This window comes from Neofelis nebulosa, chromosome 7 (assembly GCF_028018385.1).
Source record: "Neofelis nebulosa isolate mNeoNeb1 chromosome 7, mNeoNeb1.pri, whole genome shotgun sequence".
Taxonomy (NCBI): domain Eukaryota; kingdom Metazoa; phylum Chordata; class Mammalia; order Carnivora; family Felidae; genus Neofelis; species Neofelis nebulosa.
The window spans coordinates 48370092-48385884 of NC_080788.1; the positions used below are offsets into that span (position 1 = coordinate 48370092).

The 15793-nt window shown below is 35.8% G+C and overlaps 1 protein-coding gene and 1 pseudogene across 4 annotated transcripts in view; both read left to right on the forward strand.

Moving 5' to 3' along the window:
• The window catches only part of ZNF280D (zinc finger protein 280D), a 320006-nt gene that overhangs the window by 36854 nt on the left and 267359 nt on the right, over window positions 1-15793 (forward strand). The gene's annotated exons all lie outside the window — the stretch shown is intronic.
• LOC131516514 (large ribosomal subunit protein eL21-like) lies at window positions 8463-9160 on the forward strand (annotated as a pseudogene).

Sequence of the window (15793 nt, forward strand, 5' to 3'; positions counted from 1 at the left end):
ACATATTGTAAATTGGTGCAGTCTTTTGGAAAGCAATTTGGCACGTACTTTTTGACCTTGAATCTGTTATAGGACCTTATCCCTCAGAAATATTTGCACTACAAAACAAAAATGTACTTCCAAGGATACTCATTTCAGTGGCCTTATAATAGCGAAAAATTGGGACAGGTATAATTTAACTAAGGGTTTCATAAATTATGATACGTCCATACAATGGAATACGATTCATATATTTTTTAAAAATGAAGCAGATCTATTTATGTACAAAGAATTGATAGCCACTTACAATATTTGTAAGTTTGAAAGGTCAAGTTTCAGAAAAAATGGCAGGTATGATGACATTTAAAAAAATAAACATGCAGTATATACCAGGAACTGGGCCATTAACTAGAGATCCAGCAAAGAATAAAGTTGATAGAGTCCCTGCAATTGTGGAGGTAAAAAATTATTGACAGTGATTACAACTGGGGAATGAGATGGTGGCAATTGGGGGGTGTGGTGGGAAGAATGTTTACTTTTTACATATGTGGACTGTTAAGGTTTGTCAAAAAGCAACTTTTGCTTTTGTAACTTAAAAACTAATTTTATTTTATTTATTTTTTTGATTGAGTACTCTGTAATTAGAAGATACCCGTTTTCATTCACAAATGAAAAACACAAATTAAAACAATGGGATTCCAGTTTTACTCTTATGCAACAGATATAGATGTTATCATCTCTAGTATTGATAAGGGCTATGGAAGACAATTGGTTTTTTTTATGGTTTGTATGTATTTTAATGCCTCTATAGGAATGCAAATAAAACCTCAAAATCAGGTTATTAATTTCATAAAAAGACTGTCTTCACAAGCATGGGAAAAATATCACCAGTTGTTAATATCTAGATTTCTAATAGTTTTTTTTCTTTTTCTGAAATTTATTGTCAAATTGGTTTCCATACAACACCCAGTGCTATCCCAACAGGTGCTCTCCTCAATGGCCATCACCCACTTTCCCCTCCCTCCCACTCCCATCAACCCTTAGTTTATTCTCAGTTTTTAAGAGTCTCTTATGGTTTAGCTTCTTCCCTCTCTAACTTTTTTTTTCCCTTCCCCTCCCCCATGGTCTTCTGTTAAGTTTCTCAAGATCCACATAAGAGTGAAACATATGGTATGTGTCTTTCTCTGTAAGACTTATTTCACTTAGCATCACACTCTCCAGTTTCATCCATGTTGCTACAAAAGGCCATATTTCATTCTTTCTCATTGCCAAGTAGTATTCCATTGTGTATATAAACCACAATTTCTTTATCCATTCATCAGTTGATGGACATTTAGGCTCTTTCCATAATTTGGCTATAGTTGAAAGTGCTGCTATAAACATTGGGTTTCAAGTGCTCCTATGCATCAGCATTCCTGTATCCCTTGGGTATTCCTAGCGGTGCTACTGCTGGGTCATAGGGTAGATCTATTTTTAATTTTTTGAGAAACCTCCACACTGTTTTCTAGAGCGGCTGTACCAGTTTGCATTCCCACCAACAGTGCAAGATGGTTCCCGTTTCTCCACATCCTCTCCAGCATCTATAGTCTCCTGATTTGTTCATTTTGGCCACTCTGAGTGGCGTGAGGTTTGTTTTGTATTTCCCTGATGAGGAGCGATGTTGAGCATCTATTCATGTGCCTGTTGGCCATCTAGATATCTTCTTTAGAGAAGTGTCTATTCATGTTTTCTGCCCATTTCTTCACTGGATTATTTGTTTTTCGGGTGTGGAGTTTGGTGAGCTCTTTATAGATTTTGTATACTAGCCCTTTGTCCGAATGTCATTTGCAAATATCTTTTCCCATTCCATTGGTTGCCTTTTAGTTTTGTTGGTTGTTTTCCTTTGCTGTGCAGAAGCTTTTTATCTTCATAAGGTCCCAATAGTTCATTTTTGCTTTTAATTCCCTTGCATTTGAAGATGTGTTAAGTAAGAAATTGCTGTGGCTGAGGTCAGAGTAGTTTTTTCCTGCTTTCTCCTCTAGGGTTTGGATGGTTTCCTGTCTCACATTCAGGTCCTTTATCCATTCTGAGTTTATTTTTGTGAATGTTTCTTTTGCATGTTGCTGTCCAGTTCTCCCAGCACCATTCGTTAAAGAGACTGTCTTTTTTCCATTGGATATTCTTTCCTGCTTTGTCAAAGACTAGTTGGCCATACTTTTGTGGGTCCAATTCTGGAGTCTCTATTTTATTCCATTGGTCTGTGTGTCTGTTTTTGTGCCAATAGCATGCTGTCTTGATGATGACAGCTTTGAGGTAGAGGCTAAAGTCTGGAATTGTGATGCCTCCCGCTTTGGTCTTCTTCTTCAATATACTTTGGCTATTCGGGGTATTTTGTGGTTCCTATAAATTTTTGGATTGCTTGTTGTGGCTTCAAGAAGAATGCTGGTACAATTTTGATTGGGATTGCATTGAATGTGTAGATTGCTTTGGGTAGTATTGACATTCTAACAATATTTATTCTTCCAATCCATGAGCACAGAATGTTTTTCCATTTCTTTGTATCTTCTTCAATTTCCTTCATAAGCTTTCTATAGTTTTCAGCATACAGATCTTTTACATCTTTGGTTAGGTTTATTCCTAGGTATTTTATGCTTCTTGGTGCAATTGTGAATGGGATCAGTTTCTTAATTTGTCTTTCTTTTGCTTCATTATTAGTGTATAAGAACGCAACTGATTTCTGTACATTAATTTTGTATCCTGCAAATTTGCTGAATTCATGTATCGGTTCTAGCAGACTTTTGGTGGAGTCTGTTGGATTTTCCATGTATAATATCATGTCATCTGCAAAAAGTGAAAGCTTGACTTCATCTTTGCCAATTTTGATGCCTTTGATTTCCTTTTGTTGTCTGATTGCTGATGCTAGAACTTCCAACACTATGTTAAACAACAGCGGTGAGAGTGGACATCCCTGTCGTGTTCCTGATCAGGGGAAAAGCTCTCACTTTTCCCCCATTGAGGATGATATTAGCTGTGGGCTTTTCATAAATGGCCTTTATGATGTTTAAGTATGTTCCTTCTATCCCGACTTTCTTGAGGATTTTTGTTAAGGATGCTGAATTTTGTAAAATGCTTTTTCTGCATCAATTGACAGGATCATATGGTTCTTATCTTTTCTTTTATTAATGTGATGTATCACATTGATTGATTTGTGAATGTTTAACCAGCCCTGCATCCCAGGAATGAATCCCACTTGATCGTGGTGAATAATTCTTTTTATATGCTGTTGAATTTGATTTGCTAGTATCTTGTTGAGAATTTTTGCATCCATATTAATCAGGGATATTGGCCTGTAGTTTTCTTTTTTTGCTGGGTCTGTCTGGTTTGGGAATCAAAGTAATGCTGGCTTCATAGAGTGAGTCTGGAAGTTTTCTATTTTTTGGAACAGCTTGAGAAAGATAGGTATTATCTCTGCTTTAAATGTCTGGTAGAATTCCCCTGGGAAGCCATCTGGTCCCGGACTCTTATTTGTTGGGAGATTTTTGATAACTGATTCAATTTCTTCACTGGTTATGGGTCTGTTCAAGTTTTCTATTTCTTCCTGTTTCAGTTTTGGAAGTGGGTGGGTGCTTAGGAATTTATCCATTTCTTCCAGGTTGTCCAGTTTGTTGGAATATAATTTTTCATAGTATTCCCTGATAATTGCTTGTATCTCTGAGGGATTGGTTGTAATAATTCCATTTCCACTCATGATTTTATCTATTTGGGTCATCTCCCTTTTCTTTTTGAGAAGCCTGGCTAGAGGTTTATCAATTTTGTTTATTTTTTCAAAAAACCAACTCGTTTCATTGATCTGCTCTACAGTTTTTTATTTTTTTTATTTTTTATTAAAAAAATTTTTTTTCCAACGTTTTTTATTTATTTTTGGGACAGAGAGAGACAGAGCATGAACGGGGGAGGGGCAGAGAGAGAGGGAGACACAGAATTGGAAACAGGCTCCAGGCTCCGAGCCATCGGCCCAGAGCCTGATGCGGGGCTCGAACTCACGGACCGCGAGATCGTGACCTGGCTGAAGTCGGATGCTTAACCGACTGCGCCACCCAGGCGCCCCTACAGTTTTTTAGATTCTTTATTGTTTGTTTCTGCTCTGGTCTTTATTATTTCTCTTGTTCTGCTGGGTTTGGGGTTTATTTGCTGTTCTGTGTCTAGTTCCTTTAGGTGTGCTGTTAGATTTTGTATTTGGGATTTTTCTTGTTTCTTGAAATAGGCCTGGATTGCAATGCATTTTCTTCTCAGGACTGCCTTTGCTGCATCCCAAAGTGTTTGGATTGTTGTATTTTCATTTTCATTTGTTTCCATATATTTTTAAATTTCTTCTCTAATTGCCTGGTTGACCCATTCATTCTTTAGTAGGGTGTTCTTTAACCTCCATGCTTTTGGAAGTTTTCCAGACTTTTTCCTGTGGTCGATTTCAAGTTTCATAGCATTGCGGTTTGAAAGTGTACATGGTATGATCTCAATTCTTGTACACTTATGAAGGGCTGTTTTGTGACCCAGTATGTGATGTATCTTGGAGAATGTTCCATGTGCACTCGAGAAGAAAGTATATTCTGTTGCTTTGGGATACAGAGTTCTAAATATATCTGTCAACTCCATCTGATCCAATGTACCATTCAGGGCCCTTGTTTATTTATTCATTCTGTGTCTAGATGATCTACCCATTGTTGTAAGTGGGGTATTAATGTCCCCTGCAATTATTACATTCTTATCAATAAGGTTGCTTATGTTTGTGATTAATTGTTTTATGTATTTGGGGGCTCCTGTATTCGGCGCATAGACATTTATAATTGTTAGCTCTTTCTGATGGATAGACCCTGTTAATTGTTATATAATGCCCTGATTCATATCTTGTTACAGCCTTTAATTTAAAGTCTAGTTTGTCTGATATGAGTATGGCTACTCTAGCTTTCTTTTGACTTCCAGTAGCATGATAGATAGTTCTCCATCCCCTCACTTTCAATCTGAAGGTGTCTTCAGGTCTAAAATGAGTCTCTTATAGTTAAAAACTAAGTTTTGGGGCACCTGGGTGGCTCAGTCGATTGAGTGTCCAACTTCAGCTCAGGTCATGATCTCACACTCCATGAGTTCGAGCCCCGCGTTAGGCTCTGACAACTCAGAGCCTGGAGCCTGCTTCAGATTCTGTGTCTCCCCTCTCTCTGCCCCTCCCCTGCTCATGCTCTGTCTCTCTCTGTCTCAAAAATCAGTAAAAACATTTGAAAAAATTAAGAAAAATAAAAGCTAAGTTTTAAAAGAAAAAGTTATATAATTTCAAATTACATTTTCAAATATTTAAAGCTAATTAATGTTTTTGAGAATGTGAAGAAATGGGTGCTCTCATACTCTCCTGGGAGAGCATGTATTTGCTTAAATATTTTGAAGAGTAATTTGGTAATGTATGTATAATATACCTTAGAATATTTGCTTTGATACAAAAATTCTACTTCTAGGAATTTCTCTTAAGGAAAAATTAAAAAGCATGAGAAAGCTACAAATATGTTCATTGCAGCTTTCTTTATAATGGTATTAACTTAGTAACACATAAAAATCCTTCAACATGGGATTTCTTGGGGCACCTGGAGGGCTCAGCTCAGATCATGATCTCACAGCTGTGGGATTCAGCCCCTCGTTGGGCTCTGTGCAGAGTGTGGAGGCTGCTTGGAATTAAAAAACAAAACTCATGGGATTTCTTAATTAAGTCGTGGTACATACATAAACTTTTAAATGGCTATTGACCTCGTAGTTGTTGCCAACCTAATGGTCATCACTTCCCTCTTCTCTCTTGTTAACAGAATTACCATTTTTTTTTTTTTTTTAGGTATTGAGGTAATATGCTCAGGGAAGGTGGGCGTAGTCTGAGGAGTGAATTGTGATGACAGTGGTAATCCAATATCTATGTGTTTGGTTTAGAGGTCAACAAATGAGTTATTTCTGGTCAATGAGACACTAACGTTGTTCTTCTTGGAGCTTTTGGGAAGGTTTTTCATCCTGATAAAAATACATACATGAGGAGGAAACCCTGCCCATTTGTTCCTGTCTTTAGATATTTCATGTGAGGATATAAGAATGCGGTGCTTGCAGCTATGTAGCTATCTTATGACTCTGAGGGAAAGCTATGAGAATCATAGAAGTGGCAACTCAAAGCTTTGTGTTGTTGAGTGGTATAGTCGCTTTAAAACTATCTAATTCAAGACTTTTTATCTGTTTAATTTCCCTTTTTGGGAGTTCCATTACTTAGAAATGAAATTACTCTGACTTATAAAACACTATAGATAATGAAAAGAGTTCCAACTCTGAAGTTAAACACAGCTTGGTTTCAAATCTTGGGTAACTCTTACTAGGGCTACTCCACTATTAGACCATGGACTATTTACTGAAATTGTCAAAGCCGTAGTTTTTTCATCTGTAAAATAAGGATAATAATATAACTTCTATCTTATAAGGTTGTAGTGTGAAGGTTAAATATATATAGAGCTTACCACAGTACCCTCAGTAAAATCTCAATGAATATTGGCTATTGATAATTAAAGCAGCAATATTAATCTATACTGATATGAAAGAATGTACATTATATTAAGTGATAAAAGGACAATTATGTATGGTAGTTAACCATTTTGTGAAAATAAATGTATATTCTGAGAAAAAGTGTAGTAATATATACTAATCAAAATGTTAAAAATAATAATCTTTGGCTGTTAGGATTACTGTTTTAATTCTCTCCTTTATATTTTCCTAAATGTTCTAGAATTGTTTTAATGATTATATATTCCTTTTTATATATTTTTAAAAGCTAGTTAAATTTGGTAGGAGGTAGGAAGAAGCAAAAAGAGTGGAAGACCTATAGAGGATATTTAGAGGAAGGAGTGAGAAATAAGGATGAGTATTGTTGCAGAAGCAAAGGAAGGAACTGATTTCAAGAAGGGAGTAGCCAACATTATTGAATGCTTCTGAGGAGTGGTCAGTTAGTGGAACACTGAAAAGCGTTCATGGAATTTCACAATATCAAGTCACCTTAGAGTTGTGTCAACCAAGAAATCAGACTGTACTAGAAATGAGAAGGAAATGCGTAATTAAGAATTGGATTCTGGGGCTCCTGGGTGGCTCAGTTGGTTGGGCATCCGACTTCTGCTCAGGTCATGATCTCACCGTCCATGAGTTCGAGTCCCGCATTGGGTTCTCTGCTGACAGCTCAGAGCCTAAAGCCTGGAGTCTGCTTTGAATTCTGTGTCTCCCTCTCTCTCTGTCCCTCCCCCACTTGCATCTGTCTCTCTCTCTCTCAAAAATAAAATGAAAACATTAAAAGAAATTTTTTTTAAAGAATTGGGTTGAGCGGTACCTGAGTAGCTGAGTTGGTTAAGCATCCCCAACTTTGGCTCAGGTCATGATCTCGAGGTTTTCAGGTTGGAGCCCCACGGTGGACTCTGTGCTGACAGCTCAGAGCCTGAAGCATGCTTCAGATTCTCTTTCTCCCTCTCTCTGCCCCTGCCCCCACTTGTGTTTTCTCTCTCTCTCTCTCTCTCTCAAAAATAAACATTTTAAAAAAAGAGTTGAGAAGTGGACAAGGTAAATGTATATTAATCTTTCAAAAAAATTGGTCGTGAAGAAGAGAGATAGGGCAGTGTTTTGGAAAAAAGCCAGTAGAGAAAGAGAGAGAGAGAGAGAGAGAGAGAGAGAGAGAGAGAGAGACTTAAGTTACAAAACATAAGAAGAGTTGCTAGGGCAAGGACCCTAGGGAACTGGAAGACAATGGTATCCAATTGTACTTGTATGGGGAAATCATCTTCTACAAATGAGAACTTTCACAGTTCACTCAGTAGTGAGTTTTTCTACTCTCTTGCTTGTATATTTTGATGAACAGAATTTCATAATTTTAATAATAAAACATAAATCCCATTATTGTCAGTGATTTTATGTCTTATAGAAATAATTTCTGACTCCAAGTTCAGAAAGATACTCTCCTATATTCTAAAAATGTTAAAGTTTGCATTTCATATTTAAGTCCATAATCCATCTGGAATTGATTTTTGTTTGTAGTATGAGGTAGGGATTCAATGTCATTTAAAATTTTTGGATAGCAAATTATTCCAGCCTGATTATTTTTATCCATTGGTGTTCAATGTCTTGGTATGTGAGTCATGTAAATGGTATACAGGAGCCAGCTCATAGCAATTTGTGAAAATTGCTAACATCTCCCCCCAGTTTTGAATTTAGTGAAGTCTTTCTGGCAGCTTGAAATTAGCCAAGATTGTAGTATTTACACCATGGAAATCAGCAAACAACTACAAATCAAGGCTGTTTGACTGGAGAGCTGACTTATTTGTGATGATTTGCTCTTAAAAAAAAAAAAGAGAGATTCTGGGGCGCCTGGGTGGCTCAGTCGGTTGGACGTCGGACTTCAGCTCAGGTCATGATCTCATGGTTTGTGGGTTTGACCCCTGTATCGGGCTCTGTGCTGACGGCTGAGAGCTTGGAGCCTGTTTCAGATTCTGTGTCTCCTTCTCTCTTTGCCCCTCTCCCACTTGTGCTCTGTCTCTCTCTGTCTCTTAAAAATAAATAAATGTAAAAAAAAAAATTCTGTCTTTCCGCGGGAACCACCAACTTCCAGTAATTCGCCAAAATGACCAACACAAAGGGAAAGAGGAGAGGTATTCGCTATATGTTCTCTAGGCCTTTTAGAAAACATGGAGTTGTTCCTTTGGCCACATCCATGCGAATCTATAACAAAGGTGATATCGTGGACATCAAAGAATTGGGCACTGTTCAAAAAGGAATGCTCCACAAATGTTACCATGGCAAAACTGGAAGAGTTTACAGTGTTACCCAGCATGCTGTTGGCATCGTTGTAAACAAGTTAACGGCCAGATTCTTGCTAAGAAAATTAACGTATGTATTGAGCATATTAAGCACTCAAAGAGTCGTGATAGCTTCCTGAAGGGTGTGAAGGAAAATGATCAAAAAAAAGAAGGACGGCCGGGAGAAAGGTACTGAGGTTCCACTGAAGTGCTAGGCTGCCCCGCCCAAGAAGCACACTTTGTGAGAACCAATGGAAAGGAGCCTGAGCTGCTGGAACCCATATGAATTCACAGCATGATAAATGTAAAAAATTAAAAGACCTCAAGACTGTAAAAATGTTTCTCTTATTTGAGTAGCTGTGTGGTGTCCTCTCCCTCAAAGAAATATTTAAAGCAAACTTTAATTGTGTCCTAATTCATTGGGTGATGTCTTTTTTTTTTTTTAATTTTTGTTAAGTTTATTTTTGAGAGAGAGAGAGACAGAGACAGAGCATGAGTGGAAGAGGGGCAGAGAGAGAGGGAGACAGAATACGAAGCAGGCTCCAGACTCTGAGCTGTCAGCACAGAGCCGGATGTGGAGTGCTAACTCACAAACTATGAGATCATGACCTGAGCTGTAGTCGGATGCTTAACGGATTGAGCCACCCAAGTGCCCCTCGGGTGATGTCTTTATTCAAATTTGGTGGTTTTTTTGTTGCTGAAAGATGTGAGGTGGTTTATTGTATACAACAGAATATACTCAACTGGTTAGGAGCTGACAGATATTACTTATAAAATATTTACAGTAGTTTGAAAATAGTCCCTCTAAATCACTAAGAAAAAACAGTTTTATAAGTACACGAAAGCTTATCTGTTGCATTGTATTTAAGCTCAGGGAAAGTGGAGTACTTGTAATTGTATCCTGTCTTAAATAGCTGTGTTTTAAGGATAAAGAACTTGCCTTTGAAACCTATTACTTAAAAATAGATTGTTTAAAGCACTGTGTCTGGTTCCTACTAAACCGTTTTCCCTATCATTTCCTGTTACTGTTTCTTCTATATGGTGCTCTAGCTATTAGGAAAAATTTGTTTATTGGGACTGCTCTTTCTTGCCCCAGTTCCTTTGCCTGAAAATACCTACACTTTCTAAAGTTGGTGAATTTCTTTTTTTTTTCTTTTTTTTTTTTTCTTTTTTAATATATGAAATTTACTGTCAAATTGGTTTCCATACAACACCCAGTGCTCATCCCAAAAGGTGCCCTCCTCAATACCCATCACCCACCCTGCCCTCCTAAAGTTGGTGAATTTCTGGTTGTCCTTTGTTCATCTTGAGTGTCTAAGTGAACCTTACCTGATAAAGGTATTTTAAGGAATGAAAGTGTTTGGAATCAGAGGAGAGAAATTCTAGTTTGGGATGATAGAATAAAATCCCTTATATATGTTCCCACAGCAGGGGAAAAGATTCTAGATACTTTATTATTATTTATTTATTTTATCATACTTTATTATTTACTTATTTTAAGATTTTATTTTTAAGTTATCTCCCAACACACCCAACACAGGGTTCAAACTCACAACCCTGAGATCAAGAATCTCATGCTCTACTGACAGAGCCACAAGGCCCCTGGGTTGCTAATACTTTATTTATGATTGTCACATCTATGTTCATGAATGAGATTGATCTGAAATTTTCTTTCTTGTAATACCCTTGCTTGAATATGGTATAAAAAAGATTCTATTATTATAATTTAGTTGAAGAGTGCTTATTTTGTTTGTATTCTCTGGAAAAGCTTGATTAAAATTGAAATTAACTCTTCTCAGTAGAACTTGCTGGTAAAACCATTTGGTCCTGATTCAGTGTAATGTATGGTGGTGGTGGTGGTGTGTGTGTGTCTGTGTCTGTGAAAAGATTAAAGATATTCAAGATAATGAATTTCTGTATTGGTTATAAGATCAATTATGTTTTTATGTTTTTTTCTTGAGTCTGTTTTCTAAAAACTTTCCACTTCACTCAAATTTACTAAGAAAAGACTTTCTTAATATTCTTATGTTTTTAATTTATGCTGCAGTTATTTTCCCTTAAATTTATAATACTTTCTTTTTTTTTTTTTAACGTTTATTTATTTTTGAGACAGAGAGAGACAGAGCATGAACAGGGGAGGGTCAGAGAGAGAGGGAGACACAGAATCTGAAACAGGCTCCAGGCTCTGAGCGGTCAGCACAGAGCCCGACGCGGGGCTCGAACTCACGGACTGCGAGATCATGACCTGAGCCGAAGTCGGCCGCTTAACCGACTGAGCCACCCAGGCGCCCCTAATTTATAATACTTTCACTTGTGTTTCTCTTTCTTCTGATCAATATTGCCAGAGGTTTGACAATTTTATTCGTGTTTCCTTTGTTGATACTCTTTTGTGTATATTTGTTTTCTATTTCATTAACTTATATTATTTTCTCACTTTGAATATCTTTTTTCTGTTGCACTTTATATAATGTTTTAATGTTTTCAGCTTATGTCATTCATTTTCAGCTTTTCTTTTTTCTAAGATATGGCCATATATTTCCTCTAGTACTGCAAGTTTTGATGTGTACTGTTTTTCATTATCATTTAGTTCCATTTTTTCTTTCACTATATTCTTCTTTATTCCATGAATACTTTAGAAACATTTTGAAATTTTTAAATGTAGATTTTTAAAAATATTTTTTTGTTATTTATTTATGATAATTAGCATTGTAGTCAGGATGTAGTCAGTATGATACTAATTCATCAAAATTTGTTGAGACTTGCTTTATGTCCTAATACATAGTCAGTTTTCATAAATACTCCTTATATATTAAAAAAGTTGTATTTTTGCAGATGCTGGATGCAATTTTTTATATGTGTATTAAATCAAACTTGTTCAAATATTATTTTAAAAATATTTTTTAGAGGGAGTGCACAAGATGGGGGGAGGGACAGAGGGAGACACAGAGAGAAAGAGAGAGAATCTTAAGCAGGCTTCAGGCTCAGCATGGAGCCCAATGGGAAGTTCAGGCTCATAAGTATGGAATCATGACCTGAGCCGAAATCCAGAGTCAGACTCTCAACTGACTGAGCCACCCAGGTGCCCCTCAAATATTCTTTATCCTTACTAATTTTCTGATCTACTTACTCTATCATTATTAAGTGAGTTTATTAAAATCTCTCACTTCGGTGGATTTGCCAATTTCTCTTTGTTATTTTGTCAATTTTAGCTTTCTGTATTTTGAAGTTATTTTTTTGTATAAGTTTTCCCAATATTTTATTTTGAGAAGAGACTCCTACATAAAAATTGAAAGAATAATTCAACAAACATCCATACATCTTTTATTTAGATTCACAAACTGTTACCATTTTGTCACATTTTGCTTTCTCTATTTCTATATGAGTATGTATGAATTTATGTCTTTTTTTAAGTTGAAGTGAAACCCATAGTATAAAATTAATGATTTTAGAGTGTAAAATTCAATGACATTTAGTATATTCACAATGTTGTGTAACCACCACCTTTATCTAATTTCAAAACATTTCATCACGCCAAAAGAAAACCCGGCACCCATTGAGCAGTTGCTCCCCATTTCTCCCTCCTTCTAGCTCTGGAACCAACAAACTACTTTTTGTCTCTATGAATTTACCTATTATATATATTTCATAAAAATGAGATCATGCACTATATGGCATTTTGTGTCTGGGTTCTTCCACTTGGCATAATATTTTTGAAGTTCAACAATATTGTAGCATGTATCAGTATTTCATTTATAATATATATATACCTTATTTGTTTATCCATTCATCTGTTGATGGACAGTTGGATTGTTTTCACCTTTCAACTTTTGTGAATAACGATGTAATGAATATCAGCATCAGCATACAAGTATCTGTTTGAGTCCCTGTTTTCAATTCTTTTAGATATATACGTCAGGCTGGAATTGCTGAGTCATATGGTAATTATATGTTTAACTTTTGTAGGAACTGCCAAAGTATTTCCAGAGTGACTGCACTATTTTACATTCTCACTAGCAATATATAAGAATTCCAATTTTCTACATTCTCATCAACACTTGTTATTTTCTGTTTTTGTTTTATTATTATAGTTATTCTAGTGGGTATGAAGTGGTATCTCATTGTGGTTTTAATTTGCATTTCCCTAGTGACTAATGATATAGAGCATTTTTTCATGTGCTTGTCTACCATTTGTATATTCTTTTTAACAGAAATGTCTATTGAAGGTCTTTGTGCACTTTTTAAAAAAAATTTTTTTTTAACGTTTATTTATTTTTGAGACAGAGAGAGACAGAGCATCAACAGGGGAAGGGCAGAGAGAGAGGGAGACACAGAATCTGAAACAGGCTCCAGGCTCTGAGCTGTCAGGACAGAGCCCAACGCGGAGCTCGAACTCACCGACCGTGAGATCATGACCTGAGCCGAAGTCGGGCGCTTAACTGACCAAGCCACCCAGGCGCCCCTTTTGTGCACTTTTAAATTGGGTTGTTTGTCTTTTTGTTTTTGAGTTGTAAGAGTTCTTGTGTATTCGAGACACTATATTCTTGTCAGATATAAGTTTCAAATATTTTCCATTCTGAGGTTATCTTTTTACTTAATAATGCTCTTTGATGTACAAAAATTTTTAATTTTGATGAAGTCAAGTTTATCTATTTTTTCTTCTGTTGCTCATACTTTTAATGGCACATCTAAGAATCTCTTGTCTGAGTACATGAAGATGTACCTCTATGTTTTCTTCAAAGAGCTTTATAGTTTTAGTACTTACATTTAGGTCTTTGATCCATTTTGACTTAATTTTTCTATGTGCTGTGAGATAGGAGCCCAACTTCATTCTTTTATATCTAGATATCCATTTGTCCTACTACCATTCATTGAAAAAACTGTTCTTTCTCCATTGAATAGTGTTGGCACACTTGTTGAAAATCAGTTGTTCATAGATATATAAGTGTATTTTTACCCTCTCAATTTTGTTTGGTTGGTATATCGGTTTATTCTCATGCCAGTACAGCCTTGCTTTGATTACTATAACTTTTTTGTAAGTTTGTAACCAGGAAGAATGAGGCCTCCATCTTTGTTCTTCTTTTTCAAGATTGTTTTGGTTATTCAGAGCCTCTTGTAGTTCCACATGAATTTGAGGATTGGCTTTTCTGTTGTTGCAAAAAAGGCCTTTGGAATTTCAATGAGTCTGTACATCCCTTTGGGTAGTATTGCTATATAACAATATTGTTTTCCAATCCACGACACGGAGTATCTTTCCATTTATTTAGTTAGCTCTTTAATTTCTTTCAGCAGTTTTTTATATTTATCAGTATGTAAGTCTTTAATCTCCTTGGTTATATGTATTCTGAGCTACTTTTATTTTTTGGATGCTATTATAAATGGAATTGTTTTCTTAATTTTCTTTTTGGATTGTTTACTGCTGTTATATAGCAACACAACTGATTTTTATTAATGTTTATTTATTTATTTTGAGAGAGAGAGATAGAGCAAGCAGGGGAGGGGCTGAGAGAGAGGGAGACAGAGAATCCCAATCAGGCTCTGCACTGTCACACAAAGCCCAACGTGGAGTTTGAATTCGTGAACTGTGAGAGAATGACCTGAGTTGAAATTAAGAGTTGGTCGCTCAACCAACTGAACCACGCAGGTGCCCTGCAACACAACTGATTTTTTAGTGTTAATCTTATACCCTGTAACTTGTTGAATTAGTTTACTAGTTCTATTAGTTCTTTTATGGGTTTTTTTAAAGTAGGTTCCAAGACCAGCGTGGAACCCAACGTAGGGCTTGAACTCATGGCCCTCAGATCAAGACCTGAGGTGAGAACAAGAGCTGGACACTCAACTTACTGAGCCACCCATGCACCCTTCTTGTATGGATTGTTGAGGGGATTTCCTATGTAAAGGGTCATGTTGTTTGTGAATAGGAATAGTTTTATTTCTTTCTACTTTGTATGCCTTTTTTTGTTGTTGTTGCCTAATTGTTTTGGTTAGGACTTCTAGTAAAGTGTTCAGTCGCACTGGTGAAAGTGAGCATTCTTGTCTTGTTCCTGATCTTAAAGGAAAAACTCCTAGTCTTTCATCACTGAGTCCAACATTAGCTGTTTTCTGGTGGTGGTTTATGTCTAGATTTCTGTGAAAATTTTTTAACTGTGTTTGCAATATATAAGGCTTTTTGAATACAAAAATTTATGTATTTGATCATTTTGGGAATATTATTAACTTTCCTTCATTATTTCATTTATCTTTCACTATTATAAGTATATATTTGTTAGACCTTCTCTGTGCTATGTGTTCATACTTATTAAATATATTCTATTTCATTGTTTTTTTGTGTGTTGTATTCTGAGTAGTTCCCTCAGATATAGCTTTCAATTTACTAATTATTTCTTCAGTTCCATCTAGTCTGCTGTTTAATCCACATCCTTGGGTGGGTTTTTAAAAAATTTTCAATAATTGTATTTTTGCATTTCTAAAAGTTCTTATTGGTTCTTTTATAACTCAGCTGATTTTTTATAAATTCATTCTTTGGCTTTATGTTCTTTTATTTCTTTAAGTATATTAAACATGTTTATCTTGTATTCTAAATCAGTATAGATATATACCTTGTATATATAGCTTTTTATGTTAAAATTATATATAACTTCCTAAACTGAACTTTTTGTGAGTCTCATTCTGAAATTTTTTATGCTGACTTTGTTCACAATAATTTATTCTTCGTGTCTCATTATGTCAAAGTATGGATTTATGTTCCTTGAAATTTTATTGGTGGGATTTTTTTTTGAGGCCTAAATTAAAGTTAAATTTCTTGAGAGATGTGTTTTATTTTCTGCTCAATGTCTGGACTAAGACTAGGACTAATTTGAATGAAAATTTCTGTTTGTGTTTTTGGGACCATTCAGATTGGTCCCAATCTGAATCCTATCATTAAACCCACTTCAGGGTGGACTTGTAGTCTTGAATTATCAAGAATGACTTATCTTTTGCCTTGATTTACG